The sequence below is a fragment of the Bombina bombina genome, chromosome 1 (genome assembly GCF_027579735.1).
Source record: "Bombina bombina isolate aBomBom1 chromosome 1, aBomBom1.pri, whole genome shotgun sequence".
In the NCBI taxonomy this organism is placed as follows: domain Eukaryota; kingdom Metazoa; phylum Chordata; class Amphibia; order Anura; family Bombinatoridae; genus Bombina; species Bombina bombina.
The window spans coordinates 944,665,902-944,671,901 of NC_069499.1; positions in this window are offsets into that span (position 1 = coordinate 944,665,902).

Below are 6,000 nucleotides of genomic sequence, written 5' to 3' on the forward strand. Positions count from 1 at the left end.
GACATTTTTTTAAAAAAATTTTATTTCAGCATTTTCTGTAGTGTAGCGGTTCCCACCCGCTCCCTCCCCGTGCACGCGCCCGCCCCCACCCTCCCGTGCACGCGCGCGCGCCCGTGCGCACCCCCAGCCACCCCCGCCCACGATCCCGCCCCCCTTCACATCACCAGGGCCATCGATGGCCGCCACCAGCCTCCCGGTCCGGCTCTCACCCACCAACACAGTAAGCCACCGATCTCCGGTGCAGAGAGGGCCACAGAGTGGCTCTCTCTGCAACGGATGGCTTAAAAAGGTTATTGCAGGATGCCTCCATATCGAGGCATCACTGCAATAACCGGAAAGCATCTGGAAGCGAGCAGGATCGCTTCCAGCTGCTTTCCACACTGAGGACGTGCAGGGTACGTTCTCAGGCGTTAACTGCCTTTTTTCTGAGGACGTACCCTGCACGTCCTCAGTCGTTAAGGGGTTAAAAAGTATATAAAAATACTTAACCCCTTAATGACCACAGCACTTTTCCATTTTCTGTCCATTTGGGACCAAGGCTATTTTTACATTTTTGCAGTGTTTGTGCTTAGCTGTAATTTTCCTCTTACTCTTTTACTGTACCCACACATATTATATACCGTTTTTCTCGCCATTAAATGGACTTTCTAAATATACCATTATTTTCATCATATCTTATCATTTACTATAAAAGAAAATATAAAATATGAGGAAAAAATGGAAAAAAACACACTTTTTCTAACTTTGTCCCCCAAAATCTGTTACACATCTACAACCACCAAAAAACACCCATGCTAAATAATTTCTAAATTTTGTCCAGAGTTTAGAAATACCCAATGTTTACACGTTCTTTGCTTTTTTTTGCAAGTTATAGAGCAATAAATATAAGTAGCACTTTGCTATTTCCAAACCACTTTTTTTCAAAATGAGCGCTAGTTACATTGGAACCCTGATATCTGTCAGGAATACCTGAATATCCCTTGACATGTATATATTTTTTTTTAGAAGACATCCCAAAGTATTGATCTAGGCCCATTTTGGTATATTTCATGCCACCATTTCACCACCAAATGCGATCAAATAAAAAAAATTGTTCACTTTTTCACAAATTTTTTCACAAACTTTAGGATTCTCACTGAAATTATTTACAAACAGCTTGTGCAATTATGGCATAAATGGTTGTAAATTTTTCTCTGGAATCCCCTTTGTTCAGAAATAGCAGACATATATGGCTTTGACGTTGCTTTTTGGTAATTAGAAGGCCGCTAAATGCCACTGCGCACCATGCGTGTATTATGCACAGCAGGGAAGGGGTTAATAAGGGAGCATGTAGGGAGCTTTTTGGGGTAATTTTAGCTTTAGTGTAGTGTAGTAGACAACCCAAAGTATTGATCTACGCCCATTTTGGTATATTTCATGCCACCATTTCACCGCCAAATGCGATCAAATAAAGAAAAACGTTAAATTTTTCAAAATTTTAGATTTCTCACTGAAATCATTTACAAACATTTTGTGCAATTATGGCACAAATGGTTGTAAATGCTTCTCTGGGGTCTCCTTTGTTCAAAAATAGCAGACATATATGGATTTGGTGTTGCTTTTTGGTAATTAGAAGGCCGCTAAATGCCACTGCGCACAACACGTGAATTATGCCCAGCAATGAAGGGGTTAATTAGGTAGCTTGTATGGAGTTTGCAGGGTTAATTTTAGCTTTAGTGTAGAGATCAGCTTCCCACCTGACACATCAGACCCCCTGATCCCTCCCAAAGAGCTCTCTTTCCTCCCCCACCCCAAAAATTGTCCCCGCCATCTTAAGTACTGGCAGAAAGTCTGCCAGTACTAAAATAAAAGGTATCCTTTTTTTATATATAGCATATTTACATATGCTGCTGTGTAAGATTCCCCCCTTAGCCCCCAACCTCCCTGATCCCCCCCAATACAGCTCTCTAACCCTCCCCCTCTGCCTTATTGGGGGCCATCTTGGGTACTGGCAGCTGTCTGCCAGTACCCAGTTTGCATGTAAAAATGTCTATTTTTTTTTATTTTTGTTTTTTCTGCAGTATAGCTTCCCCCCCCCCAAGACTAATCCCCCACCCCCTCCCAGATCCCTTAGATTACTTTAATCAGGGATTTTATCCCTCCTTTCTCCCCATAATAAAAAAAACCTTTCTGTAGTGTAAGTGGTTCCCACCCGCTCCCTCCCCGTGCACGCGCCCGCCCACCACCCCCCGTGCACGCGCGCGCGCGCCCGTGCGCGCCCCCGGCGATACCGCCCCCGATCCCGCCCCCCTCTTTTACCAAGAAGCCATCGATGGCCGCCCACCCACCTCCCACTTCAGCTCCCACCCACCAACGAATGCGGCCATTGATGTCCGGTGCAGAGAGGGCCACAGAGTGGCTCTCTCTGCACCGGAGGGGTAAAAAATGTTATTGCAGGATGCCTCAATATCGAGGCATCCTGCAATAACCGGAAAACAGCTGGAAGTGATCAGGATCGCTTCCAGCTGCTTTCCACACTGAGGACGTGCAGGGTACGTTCTCAGGCGTTAACTGCCTTTTTTCTGAGGACGTACCCTGCACGTCCTCAGTCGTTAAGGGGTTAAAGGGACACTGAACCCAAATTTTTTTCTTTTGTGATTCAGATAGAGTATGCAATTTTTAGCAACTTTCTAATTTACTCCTATTATCAACTTTTCTTCGTTCTCTTGCTATCTTTCTTTGAAAAATAAGGCATCTAAGCTTTTTTTGGGTTCAGTACTCTGGACAGCACTTTTTAATTGGTGGATGAATTTATCCACCAATCAGCAAGGACAACTCAGGTTGTTCACAAAAAATGGGCTGGCATCTAAACTTACATTCTTGCATTTCAAATAAAGATACCAAGAGAATGAAGAAAATGTGATAATAGGAGTAAATTAGAGAGTTGCTTAAAATGTCATGCTCTATCTGAATCACAAAAGAAAAAATTTGGGTTCAGTGTCCCTTTAAACTGAAGTAATTACCAAATATATTTCTGGGAATATATTGGTATATAGGGGGTTATTATATGGCTGGTTAAAGGGATAGTAAAGTCAAAATTAAACTTTCATGATTCAGATAGGGCATGCGATTTTAAAAAAAAACTTTCCAATTTACATTTATTATCAAATTTGCTGTGTTCTCTTGTTATTCTTTGTTGAAAGCTAAACTTAGGTAGGTTCATATGCTAATTTCTAAACCCTTAAAGACCTCCTATTATCTTGTGCATCTAGTTCATGTGTGCCATATAGATAACATTGTGCTCTCTCTTAAATGGAGTTATCTATTAATCAGCACTGATTGGCTAAAATGCAAGTCTGTCAAAAGAACTGAAATAAGGGGGCAGTCTGCAGAGGCGTAGATGCAAGGTAATAACAGAGTTAAAAAGTATATTAATATAACAGTGTTGATTATGAAAAACTGGGGATTGGGTAATAAAGGAATTATCTATCTTTTTAAACAATAAAAATGTATGTTACTAGAATCATTCCATCTTAAAGTAGTACTGGAAATCACTTCTGCATTAAAAGTATAGCATTATACTACGTATAGTAGTAGTCAAATACGCACGATATAGTTATTTACATATGTTGCAGCCCATTCCCCGTCCCATTCTTAATATTGCCGTATCAAAATTGTGAGGATTAATTCAGCAAACAGATTAAAAAATTTGGAGACATAGCTCAGGTAAAACCCCTGGGGCGCGATCACATATACGGCGCAGGTTTTGGCACAATCGTGGGACCCTGCGCCACCTGTAATTTCACCTCACACATCGGGCTATTACATAAACCCCGCCGGCAGTTCATAAGTCGGATAAACTAGCGATGTCCAGAAATGAGCGTAACTACAAATTTCTGGAGTCGCTAGTGACTTAGAGCACTTTAGAAACTGCCGGCGCCTAAGAAAAGTAAATAAAATAACAAATCTCCCGTAAAAGTCTAACACGCCTCATAAAAAATAAGCCTGACACGTAAAACCCCTATATCCGCAATCCCCCCTCTCATTACTAATATTAAATGTATTAACCCCTAGACCGACAACCCCCCACAACGCAATATGCCTATTTAAACTATTAACCCCTATATCCGCCATCAAAACCACACCGCAAGTAATAACTAAATTATTAACCACTAAACCGCCATAGCCCACAACGCAATAAACCTATTCAAGTATTAACCCCTAAACCGACATAGCCCACATAGCCTATTAAATGTATTAACCCCTAATCTGCCACCGCCAACGTCGCCACCACTATAATAAAGTTATTAACCCCTAAACCTAAGTCTAACCCTAACACCCCCCTAACTTAAATATTATTTAAATAAATCTAAATAAAATTACTATTATTAACTCAATTATTCCTATTTAAAACGAAATACTTACCTATAAAATAAACCCGAAGATAGCTACAATATAATTAATAATTACATTATAGCTATTTTAGGATTTATTTTTATTTTACAGGCAACTTTGTATTTATTTTAACTAGGTACAATAGTTATTAAATAGTTCTTAACTATTTAATAGCTACCTAGTTAAATTAAATACAAATTTACCTGTAAAATAAATCCTACCTAAGTTACAATTACACCTAACACTACACTATCATTAAATAAATTAAATTAATTAACTACAATTACCTAAGATTAAATACAATAAAATAAAATAAACTAAAGTACAAAAAAACCCCACTAAATTACAGAAATTTTTTTTAAAAATACAAGAATTTTAAACTAATTACACCTAATCTAAGCCCCCTAATAAAATAAAAAAGCCCCCTAAAATAATAAATTTCCCTACCCTATACTAAATTACAAATAGCCCTTAAAAGGGCTTTTTGCGGGGCATTGCCCCAAAGTAATCAGCTCTTTTACCTGTAAAAAAAGATATAAAACCCCGAACATTAAAACCCACCACCCACACACCCCAACCCTACTCTAAAACCCACCCAATCCCCCGTTAAAAAAACCTAACACTACCCCCTTGAAGATCTCCCTACCTTGAGCCGTCTTCACCCAGCCGGGCACAAGTGGTCCTCCAGAGGGAAAGAAGTCTTCATCCGATCCAGCCGGAAGAGGACATCCAGACCGGCAGAAGTCTTCATCCAGGCGGCATCTACTATCTTCTTCCATCCGGAGCGGAGAGGGTCCATCTTGAAGACATCCGACGGGGAGCATTCTCTTCCATCTGACGGCGACTGAAGAATGAAGGTTCCTTTTAATGACGTCATCCAAGAAAGCGTCCCTTCAATTCCGATTAGCTGATAGAATTCTATCAGCCAATCGGAATTAAGGTAGGAAAAATCCTATTGGCTGATGCAATCAGCCAATAGGATTGAGTTTGCATTCTATTGGCTGATTGGAACAGCCAATAGAATGCGAGGTCAATCCTATCGGCTGATTGGATCAGCCAATCGGATTGAACTTCAATCCGATTGGCTGATTGCATCAGCCAATAGGATTTTTCCTACCTTAATTCCGATTGGCTGATAGAATTCTATCAGCCAATTGGAATTGAAGGGACGCCATCTTGGATGACGTAATTTAAAGGAACCTTCATTCTTTAGTTGCCGTCGGATGGAAGAGGATGCTCCGCGTCGGATGTCTTCAAGATGAACCCGCTCCGTTCTGGATGAAAGAAGATAGAAGATGCCGCCTGGATGAAGACTTCTGCCGGTCTGGATCTCCTCTTCTGGCCGGATCGGATGAAGACTTTGAAGACGGCTCAAGGTAGGGAGATCTTCAAGGGGGCAGTGTTAGGTTTTTTTAAGGGGGGATTGGGTGGATTTTAGAGTAGGGTTGGGTGTGTGGGTGGTGTGTTTTAATGTTGGGGGGTTGTATATCTTTTTTTACAGGTAAAAGAGCTGATTACTTTGGGGCAATGCCCCGCAAGAAGCCCTTTTAAGGGCTATTTGTAATTTAGTATAGGGTAGGAAAAATTATTTTTTGGGGGGCTTTTTTATTTTATTAGGGGGCTTAG